A 20,648-nucleotide genomic window follows, 5' to 3' on the forward strand; every position below is an offset into this window, starting at 1 on the left:
GAAAAATCCCCTCCCTGTTTGTTTCAGTAATGGTCAGCTGCCCATCTTCTTTCCTCAGCAACAGCAACGGCTTGCTCCCAATAAGAAATCGCCACTATCTCAAACTCATTCCTTACCAATGAGCTCCTATTCAAAACAACCCTCCCCGGTTTTCTCCTGGAGCCCAACAAAAGATGATCCCTCCCTTTTGTCTCTTTGGATTTGCCTATGGTTCACATAGTTTGCATGTTCCAAAGTGTAATTCCTCTGCTATTCCCAAATAAACTCAGTTGCCTCCCTAATAATCTTTGCTGTTTAATTTTTAAGGTTGACAGTAACATAGTAGTCAAATCAGGTACAATGGTAGTTTTTGGAAAGCAGTAACTTATGGGTATGAAACTGGACTAAATCATTCATGAGATAACTTCTGACGTAAGATCTGTGATTCAGTGGTCCCATGAGTCTTGATTCCCAGAACCTAGACCAGTGATCTTCTATGTTGGCTACACATAATAATCACTTGGTGAATATGCAAACACACACACATACACATACATATACCTATATGTATACACATATACACATATACTAATGCCAGGACCCTCCTGCAGACCAATTAAAATGGAGTCTGTGGGGGTGGAGCATGGGTATTTTTTAAAGCTTTCTTCAGTGAGTCTAATGTACACCAACGTATGACCTAGACCACGGATATTAATCTGATAGTCAGGAAATATTAATGAAATAAAAACAAGAAACATCCAATGAATACTTTTCTATAGCCTAGGCCCTATCCTCTTTGGTAAATTCTGAGAATGCATTTGATTCAGTGATAAATTCATAGATACCATAATGATTCTGTGAAAGTCCAAGCTTGCCAAATGAATGTTTGCAAAAAGAAATTAAAATCTAAATATAGACTAATACTTATGAACAGCTCCATGGATCAGCAAAACTCTGTGTACATGGTATGTGCCTAGCACTGTGGAAGATATAAAAGGAGTCTGTTTTAGGGGTTCCTCAAAAGGAACTTGCACCTCAATTAAAGAGACAAGATGGAACTTGTGACCCACAGATCAGGCCAACAAAACCATATTCCTGAGACATTGTAAGTCAGCTGCCAATGTTTTTAAATTGGGAGGTTTTGTCTGCACTCACATCCTGGCCCCTATACACATCTGAGTTTATGACCCATGATCCACACTGATTAAAATACATACTCAATATCTATCCAAATAAAAAAGCCAATATATTCAAGTATAGATTACTGCTTACATGTATGTGGTCTAGATTCAGGGATTCAATTCCAAGCTACCACTTACCAGCTGTGATCCTATTTTATGGCCCTAGACCTCAGGTTGTCCTTCTCCAAGGGGGATGATAATAGCACCTACATCCACAGTTGATTTGAGGATTGAAAAGATGATATGAATTAACATGGTATCTAGAACCCAATGATAGCACCCTAAATAGCTGTTTTAATCCTGGTCAGGGGTGCTAAGGGAGGCGTTAAGGAGGGGGAAGTCATATAGAAGGTGTGAGCTGACCAAGAGAGGAGGAAGATGTAGCTTGTCCAGGTGGAGAGAAGACAGAATGGGATAGGCCTGAGCAAAACCTTAGACGAGGTGGTGACCACGACCTGGATATTTAAGTCATACACTTGCAAGACAATTGAACTGGAGAGTTTTCCTCATGTTTTAATGTTAAAATCTAAAGACTTTGCTGGCCTCCTGCTTCATGATATACCATAGGGGATGGAAACTATCACTGTAGCGATTTAGGGGTATTTCCCACCCACCATTTGACAAGGATCACACAATTTCAAGAATTCAAACTTCTGAGTGTTTCAGAGTTCCACCGAAGATACCTGAACTCTCACTATGCTTGCGCTTGGACCCAATCACCAGCAGTACCTCGTGATCGCCACTAGAGGGACTAGAACCAAAGGCATCATCAAGCTTGTACTCTGCTAGATTACTACTCAACACTCCGTATGTAAAACAAAACACAACTTTTTGGGAAGCATGTTTCTTACTTTATGCATTTTTAAATACTTTTAAACATCTAAATCCTACTGGAAGAGAGGAAATTAGAGTCCTACTGACCATCATCCCTAATTCCCACCCACAAACGGCCACTTTATAACATGAAAAAGATTGTATGTCCTTCTAGATATTTTTGATTTATATATAAGCATATGTATTGTCCTTTGTTCTCATCACACGAACAGGTTTAATGTAACATGGAATGCAAAAGATTAGAGCCATTGATAAAGTATCTAATTCCTACTTCAACTTAAAAAAATAATTAAAATAAAACAAAAACAGGATAGCAACCAGAATAATACCATTATAATCACATTAAATAGAAAAGCTTCCATCAACATTTTAAGGTATAACAAATACAGCATAATACAGTTTTAAATATTCCACTCAATTTTGTAATCTATTTTTTGTAAAAATGTTCCTCAGAAGAGAGCCTTCAGACATGCATGAAAAAATCAGAAATCAGGTTAGAAATACACAATTTGTCAGGATGTGATATTCACTGTTAAAAAGCATCTTATATTTACTCTTAGGTATTTTAAACAAATGAGTAAATATTATATTTCACATATAAGACAGGTGGTATTTTATCTACATTAGAATTATACAAACTTTTAGGTGTACATTTAAATTGTTTTACTTTGAATCTTGTCACATTTTAGAAGTTAATTTTCATTTCTACTTTGAAAGGTAATTTGCCGATCAGCTAATTTGCCAACACAGTATTAGGATCAAAAAATGTTGGACTGTACTACATTTAGTTATAATACATATAACTTATCCAATTTCAAGTGATATATGGGAAATGACACACCCCTAATTGGTATTTAGTATGTTTATTTGAAACAAAAATAATAATTTTATGAATGTGGTATGAAAAAGCCTTATTCATTGCATGCTTTTTAAAAAATGAGCAGTACAGATAGCAAATACTGAGGGAGCCAAAAAAATGTATACACATTTTTAAAAAGGAAAAAATTGTATTAAAATTGTAATACAATGAATGAGACTAGCATTCATTTGATTAATGGCATCTTTTGAGCAAACATCATGCTACACATGGCTACTATAATTCAACTTTGAAAAGTAATACATAGATAACATCTCTTAAAACGTGTACATTTTTTTGGCATCCCCCAGTACATAACTCCTTACTAGCTATATTCTGACGACCAAGAAATGAAGCCAAACTTTAGAAAAATACAATGCAAGAAAAGATTCAAGTTAAAAATATATTCCTTTGATTAAAAACCATCTTTATAATATTCATTTTTAATCTAAACTCACAGCACATCTCACCATCCCAAAGTAATCTTCTAAATGTCATTATATTTGTTGTATTACAGTGTTTTTTTCAATCCAATATTTATAGAAGTTACTGGATTGCAGCAAAATACTATTTTATCTCTATGAAGGGTATATAGTTTGGTTGCATTACCTCCTTTGACAAGCGTCTTTCTTTAAAGATTTTTACTTTGAAAATCTCTGACAGTTTTCTACATTTTTCTTCAGATACTGTATATCCAAATTTTTTATGGAAACCAACATTTTGTGTTAGACATTCAAGGGTAAACTTATAACAGTCCAGTTTCTTGCTTAGCAAAGTAAGGGCTGATAGCAACAATTTGCCAACCTGCTTTCTTCTTCTGCATTCATCACTAACAACATCTACTCTGCCTCTCTTGGCACAAGAAAGGATGAATTTATGTTCTGGTATCAAAGTTGCTGTAGCAACCATCTGTCCTAACGTCACATCTTCCACAACTGTAACATAATAATTCCCATATTTCTTCATGTGCGTGCCTAAAACATTGCATAAATTATTCAGGGTTGATAACTCTAGTCTCTGTCAGCTGACCTAGTACTTTAAAAACCCTTCTGTTTAAGTTAGCAGTACAAAGAGACCTTAAAACCAAACCTTCTCCAGGATGTGTTGGGGAAATGTCTGGAGAAAATGTAGCTGTATCTTGGCTCCAGTGCACTTTTCCGAGTAGAAGGGTCAAACATAGGACTTTTATCAGGTTTTATCTTTGCAATAAGGTCGGTAGAGGCCCTGCAGTCCTGCTCCCCTTGGGCGTGGCTCTGCGGACTTTCGACAAATGCAGGTAAACAAAGGGTTCAGGTCCTGCCAGCCCCTCCTCTTCCACCTCCCGCACCACCGTCACCGCCCTAGGTATTATCTTATTTAAACCCATAATTTGTCCTGTGACTAACACTCTGAATTCTTCTCTTACCACTTTCTGCCTGCTATACAGACTATACAGACTATATACAGACTATACAGATCTTCAAACTTGCCAACTAGTTCCAGTCTGGGGAACCTTTGCACTCACTATCTTCCTGGACCACTCTCTTTTCCCAGGTCCTCCTCATTCAGGTGTCAGCTTATACAGTCACTTCCTCAACAGATGCCTTTTGGCATCCATCAAGTAACTATTCCCCAACCCAAGTCACTCTCTACCACCATGTTTTATTTTCTTCTTTCTTCTGTCACTGAAGTTACCTTGTTCATTGATGCGCCTACCGTCTCACTACTAAAATGTAATCTATTCACGAAGATGGCTCAGAAAGCAATGAAGGAAGCCCCCACCCCTCCCAAAGCCGAAGCCAAAGCAAAGGCTTTGAAGACTAAGAAAACAGTGCTGAAAGCCTTCCACAAAACAAAGATCTGCACGTCAATCACCTTCCAAAGGTCCAAGACATTGCAGCTCAAAGATCCTTGGAAGAGTGACCCCAGGAAAAACAAGCTTGACCACTACGCCATCAAGTTCCCCCTAAATACAAGTTAGCCATGAAGAAGATAGAGGACAACAATACACTGTGTTCATTGTGGATGTGAAAGCCAACAAGCACCGGATAAAACAGGCTGTGAAGAAGCTCTATGACATTGACCAGGCCAACGTCAGCACCCTGATCAGGCCTGATGAAGAGAAGAAGGCATATGTGCCATTGGCTCCTGACAATGAAGCTTTGGATGTCGCCAAAAAAATGGGATCATCTAAACTGAGTTCAGCTGGCTAATTCTAAATATAAAAAATGTTCACTGTAAAAAAATAAATAAAATAAAATGTAATCTCTATGATAGCAGGAGCCTTTGCTGCCTTGTTTACTTCCATATCTCTAGTATCTATATCTAGTATCTAGTATCTAGTATAAATTAGTGACTCAAAAGTATTTTTAATTGAATAAATAAATGAAGGAGTGCTGTACATAATATTCTTTTTTTGTACATACTATTGTGAAACCTATTTTTTCACTTAACGTATCTTGTACAAGTTGTATTTCAGTTTTTGTGGATATTTTCATTATTTTATTTCAGTTATGTCCTTTTTTTAATTTAACTTTTTTTAGGTTAAATAGTCACATGGCTCAAAAATAAAACAATATAGAGGTATTCAGTGAAAAGTCTCATATCTACTTCTATCTACCATCTACCTAGTTCCCAGTCAACCAGGTGACCTTATACCGTATTAACTGTGTATCCTTCTTTATGCAAATACATACATGCATATATATTCTTATTTTCTTCCCTCTTTGCATAAAACAGTAGCTAGTTATATAGACGGTTCTGCACCTTCACGCTTTTAACAGATGCATAGTATTCATAGTTTATATAGATTTATAATTTATTTTACTCAATTAATTATTCTCCAATAATGGAATTTTGGTTGTTTTAATTTTTGTTAGTAAAATGAATGTAAAAATTCTTTTCATGCTCGATAAATGTATGGTAGAACAAGTTCCTGGAAGAGGAATGATTAAATCAAAAGTGTGTATACTGAGTCAGGAAAGATCTTATCAAACTTTCCTCCAAGAAAGTTGCCTCGATTTATACTCCCACCAACAGTGCACAGGAACACCGACTTCGTCACGCCCTTGCCCGTGATAAATATGATAAACTTGGGTATGTTTGCCGATCTGATGGATGAAAAACGATTGCTCACTGTTGTTTTGATTTTCATTTCTCTATTTATGAAGTTGAACACCTTTTCACATTTTAAAACTAGTTTTATTGATATATAATTCACTTACCATATCACTCATCCATTTAGAGTATACAATTGAATGGTTTTCTACCCTTTTGTGGTATATTTACAAACATCACCACTCACCACAGTCAATTTTAGAAGGTGCATCAACCTCAAAAAAGAAACCCATATCCTTCAGATATCACTCCCCTACACCCCCATTACCCCTAACCCTAAAAAAACCACTAATCTACTTTCTGTCTCTATAGATTTATCTTTTCTTGACATTGCATATAAATGGAATCCTATAACATGTGGGGTTTTTTTGTGACTGGCTTCTTTCACTTAGCATAATGTTAAGATTCACCCATGTTGTAGCATGTATCGGTTCTTCATTCCTTTTTATGGCGAAATAATTCAATTGTATGTATATACATTTTTTAAAAATCCAGTTGTTAGTTGATGGACATTTGTGTTGTTTCTACCATATTTATTGTTAACAACATAGCATTTTAGAGCAGGCAAGGACGTTAGCATTATGACGATGAGACTACACTTAGCAAATAGTCTCTTTAGCTACTATAACTGAAGAGCCAGTTCTGGTGGGTGAAACATTAGGCTAGGAAGCACAACACTGACAATATCAACCTTGCCACAGGAGGGTTTTCTGAGTAATTTTAATGTTTCTCTTCCTTGAGCCTTAGTTTCTGTAGTAGGCAGCTCAGGCTGCCATACCAAAATACCATACACCATACTCTGGGTGGCCTAAACAACAGCAATTTATTTGTCACAGTTCTGGAGGTTGGGAAGTCTGAAATCAAGGTGCCTGCCAATTTGGTTCTTTGGCGAGTGATTTCTTTCTGGTTTGCAGCTGGCCACCTTCTCACTGTCCTTCCATCACAGAGAGCGGGAGCTCTGGTTTCTCCTCCTTTTATAAAAAGTCTTTCTATAAAGACACCAATCTCATCATGGAGGCTTCACCCTCAGACCTTATCTAAACCTGATTACCTCCCAAAGGCTCCACCACACTGAGTGTTAGTGCTTCAATAGGAATTTGGGGGACACAAACATTCCAAAACAGTTTCCCAAATGTAAACTGACTTCTACCTACACATCTACTAAGGAAGAATGCAATAGCATCAAGCTCTTTAAATTTCTTGGAGAAATGCTTACCTTCTCATTTAAAACTACTGTGCTCTGTAAGAAAAAAAGGAAGGGGAAGACACTACAAAGAAATATGATACCTTCTACATAGTTCTTGTGGAGTATATACCTCAAATATCAATTATGCCCTGATATTATGTCTACCTTTGAATTCTTATCACAGACTAAATCAAGCAGTTTGCCTTGTAATAGGTAATTCACTAAGTAAGGTACTTTAAACACAATAAGCATTTGCCTGGAAGATAGCTTATGAGGTATCACAAAATGGAGAACCGCAGGCCATGCCTAGTAGATTTCATAGAATCGTAGTACAGTGCTTCTCAACACTGGTATTTTGGATGATACAGGATTAAGACTATCTCATACATTGCTGGACATTTAACATTCATGGTGCTCTGAACTCATAAATGCCAATAGTGGTCTCCAATTATTGTGATCATGGAAAATACCCCCATATGTTTCCAAATGCTGCAAGAGGGTGAGGCAGTATTGATGACATTTTCTAGTCCAACTTCTGCATTTTGTAAGAGAGGAAACTGATGTCTGGAGAAGTCACTGAGCCAGATGATTTGACTTCTTCACAAGGGTTCTTTCCACTGTTGTATATGACACTTAATTCTCCCTTTCACGACTCAAGGTTGGAGGAGGAGCAGTTCTCCATTGGAATCCCACACTTACCTGCCTACATCCTTCTTGCCTTTCTTCTCAATCTCTTTTTTCTTATTTTGCAACATAGTAAGTTCAAGAGTTGAATTAACCATTTCATTCATTTATTTTAACAAATATATATTGGATACCCAGTGTGTTTCAAGTTCTGGGCAGGGGCTCAAGAGACATGGATGCCCCTTGCCCTCATGGGCAAAGCAAAGGAGAAGGACAATTTTAAAGTAGACAAAATACATATAAAATATACAATTACTAATTGTGAAATGAAAGGAACCTAAGGAGAACCTAATTTAGAATTAGGGCAGCAGGGAACGCCTCGGAGAGAAAGCAACATTCAAGTTGAAGCCTGAAGGTGAGTAGGAGTTAACAGGGGAATACAGCTGAACAAAGGCCCAAAAAGGAAGAAGCTAAAAAAGACTTGTGGGGCCTGCCTGATGGCTCAGGCGGTTAGAGCTCCATGCTCCTAACTCCGAAGGCTGCCGGTTCGATTCCCACATGAGCCAGTGGGCTCTCAACACACACACACACACACACACACACACACACACACACACACACAAAAGGCAAAAAAAAACCACAAAAACCCTTAAAAAAAATAAAATCCTACATTTAGATTTAGATTTCAGTACCTTCCCAATCCCCAAGTCACACACTGGTCTTTGTGCTGACCTGGAATCCACCCACCCTCCAACTCCCCACTCCAACTTTTGGGGCTCTGAGACCGAGAGGGCATCTGCCCCTCCGGATATAATCCCTCAGGTGGAGCCCCATTCCCTTTAACAATGCCCTGCGTTTGCTTCTGAGTGTATTTTCTGATTGGTCCTCTTCCAGCTCATTTGGTTCAAGTTTTGTCTCCCACATCCAGCTCCTTTTGGTCTGAGAGGGAAGAAATGAATGAGGGAAGAACAAATCCTTCCCCCTACTTCTTTGCCCAGAAGGCTTGACAGAGTAGGAAAAGTGAAAATTCCAGAGTGATGGGGGCAGCACTGAGTAATTACAATCTAGCCTCAGACAAAGCCAAGCTGCCTCCTTCCAACCTGTGGGGCTTTTTTTTTTTTTTAAGGTATATTATTGTCTGCCGCCCACCCCACAGTCTCCCTCCCCAAAGTCTCCTTCGATTTGCTCAGGATATTTCTGAATATTTTGTTGCCACCACATGTATGGTGCCCTGAGAATTCACTGCAATACTCATTTGTTGCCCACCTATGAAGTACCAGCTAACACGTCTCCAAGTCCCAATGTTTAATTTATGGAATAAAGAACTCTCCTCAAAACACATCCAATTCTGCCTGTAATACTTCTATCCCTTGGATACTGCAGAAGCATGGCTTGAGAATTTGAATTATAAAATGGTGAAATGAAAATGGTGATATGAGAATATTAATAAATGTTCTTATGAGTGTGTAAATATGGAAATAGTACAAATTTCCTAAATTAAAAAAAATCCATCAAGAATTACATGATTTCAAAGCTGGGGAGCTGACTTAATTGTAAATATTGTCACTACTTTAGCTACTAAACAAATCATTTCACTGTGGTCCTTTATCCAAATTCATCTTGAAAAATGTGGCTATCTGAATTGATGTGAGATCTCCAAGAGCACAGATGCTGTTTAAAACAAAATGATCCTATGTCCAAGCTTTCTATACTTAAGTCTCTTTCCCCTTCTGGATTTTGAATTCCTGAAACTCAGGAACCTGCCTCTCTCATCTTACCATCCTCTCCCACAATGAAGCACAGAACTTTTGCCAGAGGTAGGTGTTCAACAAATCTACATTGACTTTAGAGTGCTTAGAGGGGAATGGTTCATTTCTCATGGTAATCAGCCTTTCTGATGTAATGAGATGGTAAAAGATGGCCTATGGGAGATAAATATGATAGAGAATTAAGAAGCAAGAATCTGGGGCCAGCCCGGTGGCTCAGGCGATTAGAGCTCCATGCTCCTAAATCCGAAGGCTGCCAGTTCGATTCCCACATGGGCCAGTGGGCTCTCAACCACAAGGTTGCCAGTTCAATTCCTGGACTCCCCCCTGCCGCTGAGCTCCCAGATGGCTCAGTTGGTTGGCATGCATACTCTCAACCACAAGGTTGCCAGTTCGACTCCCACAAGGGATGGTGGGCTGCGCCCCCTGCAACTAGAAAAAACGCAACTGGACCTGGAGCTGAGCTGCGCCCTCCACAACTAAGATTGAAAGGACAACAACTTGACTTGGAAAAAAAGGCCTGGAAGTACACACTGTTCCCCAATAAAGTCCTGTTTCCCTTCCCCAATAAAAAAAAAAAATCTTTAAAAAAAAAAAAGAAAAAGAAAAAGAAGCAAGAATCTGACAGTGGTGATCCAAGCAGACAGTGGTGATCCAGGCAGAGGGACATTTTGGAGGTATCACGCTACCTGATATCAAACTATACTACAAGGCTATAGCAATCAAAACAGCATGGTACTGGCATAAAAACAGACACATAGATCAAGGGAACAGAATAGAAAGCCCAGAAATACATCCACTCCTATGTGGTCAATCAATCTATGACAAAGGAGGCAAGATTATACAATGGAATGAAGACAGTCTCTCAATAAATTGTGTTGGGAAAACTGGAGAGATACATGCAAAACAAAAAAAAGAAAAAGAAATAGATCACTTTCTTACAACACGTACAAGAATAAACGAAAAGTGGATTAAAGACCTAAATATAAGACCAGACAGCACAAAACTCTTAGAAGAAAACATAGGCAGTAAACTCTTTCACATCGCTCTTGGTAATATTCTTTTGGATATATCTCCTTGGGCAAGGGAAACAAAAGAAAAAATAAGCAAATGAGACTACATCAAACTAAAAATTTTTTGCACAGCAAAGGAAATCATCAATAAAACTAGAAGACATCCTACTGAATGGGAGAAGATAGTCACCAATGACACATACAATACGTAGTTAATATCCAAAATATATAAGGAACTCATACAACTCAACACCAAAAAAAAAGAAAAAACTCCAAAAAAAAGAATGGGCAGAGAGCCTGAATATATATTTCTCCAAAGAGGACATACAGATGACCAATAGACATATAAAAAGATGCTCAATATCACTAATCATCAGAGAAATGCAAATTAAATCACAATAAGATATCACCTCACACCTGTCAGAATGGCCATCATCAATAAATCAACAAACAACAGTGTTGGTGAGGATGTGGAGAAAAGGGAACCCTCTTACACTGTTGGTAAGATTGTAAACTAGTGCAGCCACTATGGAAAACAATTTGGAGGTTGTTCACAAAATTAAAAATAGAACTACCACATAATCCAGTAATTCTGCTTCTGGGTATTTATATAAAGAAATCCAAAACATTAATTTGAAAAGATATATGTACCCCTATGTTCACTGCATTATTTACAATTGCCAAGATAAGGAAGCAACCTAAGTGCTCATCAATATACAAATGGATAAAGAAATTGTGGTACATACGAGTACCTATATACAATGAAAGATTATTTGTTCAAAAGAAAGAATGAAACCTTACCATTTCTGACAACATGGATGGACCTAGAGGTTATTATGCTAAATGAAGTTAAGTCAGACAGAAAAAGACATACCATTTGAAATAATCAATATGCTATTATGTGTTATTTTGGGGGTGACCTGCCATGGGTCCCAACAATATCCATAGGCAAAAAAATAACAAAACAAAACAAAAAGCACCTTGACCCATGTCATATACTTTATACAAAATAGACCTGAAATGAAGTATAAACTTAAGTGTAAAGTGTATAACTATAAAATTTCCAGAATAAAGATGAAAGAAAATATTTGTGACCTTGGGTTTGGCAGAGTTCTTAGCTATGATACCAACAGCAAAATATACAAAAGAAAAAAATGATAAATTGATCTTCATAAGTATTAAAAACCTCTGCTCTGTGAAGGACCTGGTTAAGAGAATGAAAGAAAAGCTGCGGATTGGGAGAAATATTTGCAGCAAATCACATATCAATGGACTTTAATCCAGAATACATAAAGAACTTATAAAAAAACAACAAACCCTGTGACAAAGGAGCCAAGAATACACAATGGAGAATAAATGGTTTTGGGAAAAGTGTAGAGCCACATGCAAAAGAATGAAATCGAACTATTTTATACCACACGCAAAAATCAATGTAGAATGGATTAAAGACTTGAATGTAAATCTGAAACCATGAGCCTCCTAGATGAAAATGTAGGCGGTAAGCTCCTAGACATTGGTCTTGGCAATGATTTTTGGATTTGACACCAAAACAAAGGCAACAAAAGCAAAAATAAATGGGACTACATTAAACTAATGAAATGAAAAGGCAACCTATGGAATGGGAGAAAATATTTGCAAATCATATATTTGATAAGGGGTTAATATCCAGAATATTTTTGTAAAAGAAAAAACTCATACAACTTAAAAAAACAATCTAATTTAAAAATGGGTAGTTGAAGGAGAACTGACTCTGGGTGGTGAACACACAGTGGGATTTATAGATGATGTAATACAGAATTGTACACCTGAAATCTATGTAATTTCACTAACAATTGTCACCCCAATAAATTTTTAAAAAATGGGTAGAGGCTCTGAATAGACATTTTTGCAAAGAAGACATATAGATGGCCAATAGGTACATGAAAAAGTGCTCAACATCAGTATTCTTTAGGGAAATGCAAATCAAAACCAGAATGAGATTTCACCTCACACCTGTTAGAACGGCTAGCATCAAATAGATAAGAGATATTAAGTGCTGGCAAAGACGTGGAGAAAAGGGAACACTTGTGTACTGTTGGTGGAATGCAGCCACTATGGAAATTCCTCAAAAATTAAAAACAGAACTACTATATCATCCACTAATTCCAAAGAAAATAAAATCATTATCAATTCCACTTCTGGGGATTTATCCCAAAATAATCTAAAACACTAATCCAAAAAGATATCTGCATCCTTATGTTCACTGCAGCATTATTGGGGAACAGCCAACGTGGGGAAATAACTTAAGAGTCCACTGATAGATGAATGGATAAAGAAAATGTGGGGTGTGTGAGTGTGTGTGTGTGTGTGTGTGTTTGTAATGGAATACTATTCAGCCATAAAAAAGAAATACTGCATTTGTGACAACATGGATGGACCTTTAGGGCATTAGGCTAAATGAAATAAGTCAGACAGAGAAAGATAAGTACTGTATGATCTCATTTACATGAACCTAAAAAAAAACTCATAGAAACAGAGAAAAACAGATTAATAGTTGCCAGAGGCAGGGTGGGGGATGGGCGAAATGGGTGAAGGTGGGCACAGGCACAAATTTCCAGTTATAAGATAAGTAAGTCTTGGGAATGTAATGTACAGCATGGTGACTACAGTTAACAATACTGTATCTGATATTTGAAAGTTGCTAAATCTGAAAAGTTCTCATTATACGCGCACGCACACATATTTGTATCTATGTGTGGTGATATAAACTAACTCTGGTAATCATCACGTATATACATAAATCAAATCACTATGTTGTACACCTAAAACTAATACAATTTATGTATCAACTGTATCTCAGTTAAAAAGAAAACAATCCAATATAAAGAACAAGATTGATAAATTAGTGTACATTAAAAGTAATACGTTCATCAAAAGACACCATTAAAGAGGTGGATCCATTAGGTGAAAGGCTAATAGGAAACTTTTTATAAAGTTATAATGAATGGATCCAGCTGACAAACTGCCCACATAGCTAGATTACATTTTAGTGCTCGTTATTGTCTGGTTTGCCCTCGCCTCCATTCTGTGACCCTAAATGATAAAACTTTTCATGTTTTCTTGTGTGTAGCCACATGACAGATTTTTAGACAGCTGTATGTGAGAAGTAGCAGTGGGTGTCACTTTCAAGGCTGGCCAATAAAACCTTCTAAAAAATGTTAATTCCCTTTACCTGTCCAATGGCAGAGCTTCAAGATAGAAGGAACAAGTGTCCTCTTGGTCATTTTTCAAAGGCAAGTTGACCTAATGAGCTATTTGACCAGGAACAACCATGTAGGATTGTCATGTGAATGAGAAGTAAACTTTTGTTGCATTTAGCCATTGACATTTTTATTTATTACAGCAGTTAGTCTGCCCCTAACACAAGTTCTTTTGGGACTCTAAATCTCCTCAGTGATATCTTGAGGGATAATATGGTGGAAACTGGAAAGGGGGGTCTACTTCAACTAGAACAGCTCTATTTTTATATATTTAATACAGGCTCTCCATATCCACAGGTTTCAAATTTATGGTAAGGGCAATGATATGCATGGTCTATACAATTTTATATAAGGGACTTGAGCATCCGAGGATTTGGGTATCCCCAAGGGGGATAAGGGTGGGTGGTGCTGGAACTAATCCTCCGAGGATACGGAGGGATGACTGTATATGTAATGCATGACGTACGAACGCATGCATGTATAGGTAATGATACACATGGTGAGGACTTCAAAAGGCACAAAAGATTTTACAGTAAAAATCTTCTTGATAACATTGTTCAGTCTCCCATTTGCCCTCCTTAGGAGCAACTTCTGTTACCCACTTCATGAGTTTCAGTGATAACATATGTACATAACATATGTACTGGTGATATGTTTAACCAGCTTTTTGATAATGGACAATTGGTGTATTTCCAATATTTTGCTAGTATAAACGATGGCACAATGAACATCCTTGCATTTTATACATGCGAGTATGCAAGTATATCTATAAAATCAATTTCTAGAATTTGAATTGTCAGATTAAAAGGCATATGCATTTTACATTTTGATAAATAGTGCCAAATTTCCCTCCATACAGTATGAATTGACACTTCTGCTGTCACTATACTAGTAGGCCTGGCTCTTTACATCCTTGCCAATGCGATATATGATCAATCTGATACGTGAAAAATGGTATCCCATTGTAGATTAATGAGTATTTCTCTTACTGTGAGTGAGGTTTTACATCTTTCACATGTTTCAAAATCACTTGCATTTCCTTTCCTGTGAACTGAACTTTTCATTTTCAACTGAGCTATCAATCTTTTTCTTATTGACTGGGGGGAGTCCTTCAACTATTAAAGGAAATGTATCTACATTTTATAAGAGTTAAGATTACTCAACAGATGGATTCTACTGCTAAAGTATCAAAGTTTGAAAAATCACTGCCTATGCCCTTTTGCAATCTGGCCTTGCTAATAAGCCTGTCCCCTCATTTCCCTGGGAATCTTTGTCGGTGTGGTTGAAACTCTAAGCAAGAGTTTCTCAACCCTGACACTGTTGATAATTTGGCTATAAAATTCTTTTTTGTTGTTGTTGGTTTTTTTTTTGGCTATAAAATTCTTTGTTGTGGGACCGTCTTCTGCATTGTAGAACGATTAGCAGTTTCCCTGGCTTCTATCTGCTGATTGTTGGTAGTAGTACAGTCTTCCCTCAGTTTTTTTTTTTTTTTCTTTTTTTGTTGAGAGCCCACTGGCCCATGTGGGAATCGAACCGGCAGCCTTTGGAGTTAGGATCATGGAGCTCCAACCGCCTGTGCCACCCAGCCAGCCCTTCCCTCAGTTTTGACAACCAAAAATATCTCCACATTGTCAAATATCCCCTGGAGGATAGGGGGACAAAACTGCCCCAGTTGAGAACCACTAGTCTTGGATTTTACATTTCTGGTGGAAGGCAGGCTGCATTACCAAACTGTCTATTTGCTAAAGTTCGGAAGTCCCACAGAGCTTCCAAAAGTGTTTGATAAGAATATTAAAGCTCTGTAGGGAAGGACATTTGTGCTATAACCTAGTCAAAAAAGACAAAATAACGTACATGAAGCCATGAAAGAATAATATCTGCTAAATTTGTTGTTATACCTAGGAAATTTAAAAAGAAGTGGTGTCAGACAGGAAAGTCAACCAACTGTTCTGGCCTCACAGGGTGGGAAGGGCTTGATGAGGTCATCAGAACCCAGTCTCGCTCTCAGATGGTAGTTTCAAAAAATGACTATTTTTTTAAAATTAATAAAAGGTGCTCATTTTAATACGTGAAATTTTAGCAAGATATATATATTGATATGTCCCCAATGTCCCTGATGGAGGGATGCTCACCCCTCCATCAGGGACATTAAAATGTTAACATTAGGGACATTAAAATGTTAACATTTTGATACGTAACTTTCCATACTTTTTCCAAGCTTCTACAGCTATATTTGCATATGGGTTTGTATATAGGTGTACAGTTTTTTTAATAAAAAGGGGACATTTATTAAATAATGAAAGATGATAACATACATGTTTTTGTGCAACTTGCTTTTGTCTCACAAATGTTCATATATCATACACATTCCTCAAAACAGATCTTTTTAATGGTTACATAATGTGCCATAGCACGTGTGCACCATAATTTGATCAACAGGTTTACTATTGAAGATATCTGGATTGTTTCTTGACTTTTTCCCAGTAACATTAATGCCATAATAAACATTCTTGTATTCATATCCTACATATTCGCATTTTCATTTCTTTAAGATAAATGGGATTTTGGATTGAAATGTGTATGTGTATTTATAATTTTAATAAATATTTTCAGATTATTTTCCAACACTATGACAGCAATGTAGGAGAGTGTAAGTTTCCCTGTATCCTGGTGAGAGATGGTAACAATAAAATTTGTTTTGTTTTTGCCTATTTGAGGAATGAAAAATAGTACCTCATTGTTTTACTTGCATATCCCTGACTAGTAAATTAGAACTCATTTTAAATTTTTATGTAGTCAAATATATATATTTTAAATGGCTCCTGTCTTAGTTAAGAAGCTTTCTTGATATAAAGTTACATAATATACTAAAACGTCTTATATTTCTATTGTATTTTTTCATTTAGATCTTTAATCTACCTTGAATTTATTTTTATATCTAGTGTGAAGACCTGTATTTATATTTTTCCACATTAATAACCAGTTATGCCAACACCACTTTTTTTAGTACATAGAGTTGATACTAACTCCTCCATTAATTGTAGTCACATAAGACTGATACCAAAGCTATAAGGCCAATTTATTTGTTTACATAAACAGAGATTTCAAGTCAGCCAGAATATTAATGTTGGCTCTTTGACCATTTTCTCCCCAGTGGTAATTCTACATGGGAAACTAAATTACTGTTGAAGGCTGCTCAGGGGGATTAGGTCTAGAAAACAAATTAAAAATTTTAGGGACTAGTGTCCGAGTCTGTGACAGCCTTTGATATAATAAAATATAAACACTTTGTCCACTCTTCCTGATACAGAACTCCTAATACCCTTGGAATTTCCTTAATGATAAGAAGGTCTTTTATCCTCTTCACCACTCCTGAGTTTATGCGAGTGAGGTAGCTTAGGGTGGGGTCCCCAGAAAGCCTCAAGATGAGGCCAGAAACCAGAAAGACCACGTGATTAGAAGGGGGAACTTTTAGCCCCACTCCCAACCTCCAGGGAAAGGGGCAGGTGCACTGGAGACTGAACTCTATAGAAACTCTTAACAAAGAGATTCAGAGCTTCTGAATTGGTGAACACATCCATGTACTGGGAGGGTACATGTCCCCAACTTCATGGGGACAGAAGTGCAAGACCTTTCTGGACCTTGCCCTGTGTACCTCTTCATCTGCCTGTTCATTTGTATCCTTTGGAAGGATACAGAAAATACATTTACTTTGTAAATGAAAGTCATGTATCTTCCTAAGTCCTGTGAGCCATTCTAGGCAATTACTGAACTTTAGGAGGATGTCATGGGAACTCCCAGTTTCTATGCACTTCATCAGAAGTACAGGTGGTCTGGGACTTATTGGCATCTGAGGTGGGGTAGTCCTGTGAGACTGAGCCCTTAAACTGTGAGGTCTTCACTAACTCCAGGTAGTGTTAGTGTCAGAATTGAGTTGAATTGTTGAATACCCAATTGGTGTCTGGACAATCAGAGACTTGGTTGTTGGTGTTGGAAAATACCTCACAGTCCAATGCTATGTCACCTTGTCAAACAGAGTATCAGAAACATGTCATATGTTTTACTAACTTTCTCACCTGAACTGTGCTGAGGACAAAGTGAATTTCCCTGTTTCACTTCTTTTTTTTTTTTTTTTTTTTTTTTAGGATCCATGCCAGTAATTCTTTTCCTATATGGAAACCTTCATTTAGATTCTTCATTTATTCCATTCAATAAATACACATATATGTGCCAGTTATTCCACTAGGGAGCTAACGATAGACGTGAACCAGATGAACAAAATTCCTCCTGTAGTGGGGGGAGGCAGTCAATAAAATACAGAGAAAAATAAGTTAAGGAATAAAATAGGGGAATGTGCTTTATAATGTACTGAATAGGGAGTACAGAGGCATAGGCAAAAAAAAAAGTATGACAAATACATGGCAGGCATGTATGTATTTTAAATGCTTCCAGAGTTATTTTGTACATATATAAGCAAATACATACATATATACACATATGGTCTTCCTTCCATACTCCCCCTTTTATTTTTTTCACAAATAGCACTACACTATATACACTATTCTATATATTGCACTGTGCAGCTTGGAGATCTTTCCATACAAGAACTTAGCGTGTCCTCATTTCAAAAAAAATGGCTTCACAATATGAAAACTCAATTTAGAGTACATTAATGCTAAAAATATTTACAAGGCATAGGCCAGATTCATGGAAGAGTTTTTAAAAACTGAATATGAACTTGTAATAAAATAATCAGTCTTTCTGACTCCATCTTGCTTGTGCCTGACATGTTAGTGAGCAACTTCTGCTTAGTCCTGCATGTAGATATGCTAATCATTAAAGGAATCTAACCTGTAGCCTAGAACTTACTGAAACAACCTTCTTGCTCGCAACTACCTCCCTAAGGAGATAAGGAAGGTATGTACAAAAATAGTTTATCAAAGTTTTTATAGGAATCTTGTGACTAAGATCACGGCAACCAGAGTTTGAAGTTTCATCATCTCCCTTGGACCCTTGCTGACCTCCAGATGGCTGCGCTCATCAGTCACGTCCTGACCTCAAACCCCTTCTCTTCCCCATTACCCCTGACATAAAAGAAACCTGCATTCTCTACCTTCTCGAGAAATCTTTACGACTCTAGTCCACTATCTTCTCGGCTTTCTGAATACAGTCGTTTCCCTTGCCCCAACGCCTTATCACTCGACTTACTCTGGCTGTCCTGTGGTGGTACAAGCTTTCACGCCATTACAAACTTGCAAGCTTTAGGCACAAAGAATGACTTGAATTTCAGGCAACTAGTTCTCAACTACTGGTAGACCAGAAGTCTAATTACGTTTGTTTTATAATACAATTTCTATCTCTCATTTATTCTACTTGCCATGAGTACCCCATTTCTGACCTTTCAGCACATTAGTGATCATATAGCATTTCATAAACACCAGCAAGTATCTTTGATAATATATATATATACACACACAAATATATACATATTTATATGTAAGTAAAAGAATGTCCATAAGCTTACAAACGTCCATCTCAAAAAAGCTGGGAATTTTGTTTCTATTTTGATGGGAAAATAGACTCTCAACATTTCATATATTACATCCCACCAATGTGGTTGAGAATCAATATATAAAATATCTTGTAGGATAAGATAGACAAAGTGGAGAGACAACAGGGCCAAGTACGTCAGCCAGGAAGGATGAGGTGCCTGTGTAATTCGGAACTGGAAAGAGTATAGGAGGGAAGGAAGAACAGGATTTGGTACTGATTGTATAGAGGGCATCAATCAGAAGGAACACTTCTAAGATGATTCCAAGGCTTCCAGGAAGAAAGAGATCACTTTCAGAAATGAAAAGAAGTGACCAGTTGTAAGGGGAGATTCCTAACTTAATTTGAGGTAGAAAGACTTTAGATGGGACCTCAGAGATACATTTCCAACATCGTAATTTTTTTTTTAAGAATGAAGAAACAGCAAGTTGTTTGCCTAAGTTCGCACAAGTTCATAGGCGTGGCAGGCAGGACCCACATTATGCTTAAAGGATGGTTCACTGTAAGCTCGGAGAGGTCCTGTAAAGGGATAGAAGCACAGTGCGCCAGAGGCAGGTACCCTACCAAACACTGACTCCGAACCTGCCCAATTTTATTACATGGGTCCCGAGTGAATGCTAGATACGGAGTGACAGAGTCCTGGAATTTCAGGGAAAGTGGAAAATAGAGGGGCTTCACGTAGGGAAGGAACCATTTTCCGAACTACTATGTACCCCTCATTTTACATCTGGCTATCTCGTTTAATTCTCACAACCCTACGAAATGGGTACAGTATTACCATTTTTCAGAGATGAGACCAAGCTAGAAGGGAAGGATCTCCAATTGCAACCGAAACCCAGATGTGTACAGGGGCCAAGTCGTGCGCATCCCGCACTCTCCTTATGCTGCCCCGCCTGACCCAATGCACTCATTTTAAGGAAGCCCGCACAAAGGAACACCCACACATTTGTCAAAGGCGGTGTGTGTGTGTGCGTGACGCATACCATTGGGGATTTACAACTTACACTACACTCCGAGCGGAGAGTGGGGTAGAAGCCATCAGCTGAGAGGAGAAGCGAGGAGAGAGAGGGGCGGTCAGAATGGTGTGAGGAATGAACTCAGACCCGACAATGAGACGATCCAACACATTTGAGGGAGCTACACCTTGGCCAGCTCCATTCCTTACTGCCTGTCAGGAACGACGATTTAACCCTCAGCTTTACTCTAGAACAAGCGAGGTGGGCGCTTCAGACAGAAGTGGAAACCCACAGTGTGAACCAAAATTTGAGCCGTGCCCGCGGCAGCGACTTCAGGACGGTTTGAAACAGAAGTTGAGCGACGGGCG

The 20,648-nt window shown here is 37.7% G+C and overlaps 1 protein-coding gene and 1 pseudogene across 2 annotated transcripts in view; both read right to left on the reverse strand.

The window, feature by feature from the left end:
- Positions 1-20,648, reverse strand: part of DNAJC12 (DnaJ heat shock protein family (Hsp40) member C12) — a 70,751-nt gene that overhangs the window by 49,198 nt on the left and 905 nt on the right. The gene's annotated exons all lie outside the window — the stretch shown is intronic.
- LOC308508552 (glucosamine 6-phosphate N-acetyltransferase-like) lies at positions 1,806-4,533 on the reverse strand (annotated as a pseudogene). Its single transcript has 3 exons — positions 4,525-4,533; positions 3,522-4,103; positions 1,806-1,963 (listed from the first exon to the last, which is right to left on the reverse strand). The product of its transcript is annotated as a glucosamine 6-phosphate N-acetyltransferase-like (transcript).

This window comes from Rhinolophus hipposideros (assembly GCF_964194185.1).
Source record: "Rhinolophus hipposideros genome assembly, chromosome: 15".
Taxonomy (NCBI): Eukaryota; Metazoa; Chordata; class Mammalia; order Chiroptera; family Rhinolophidae; genus Rhinolophus; species Rhinolophus hipposideros.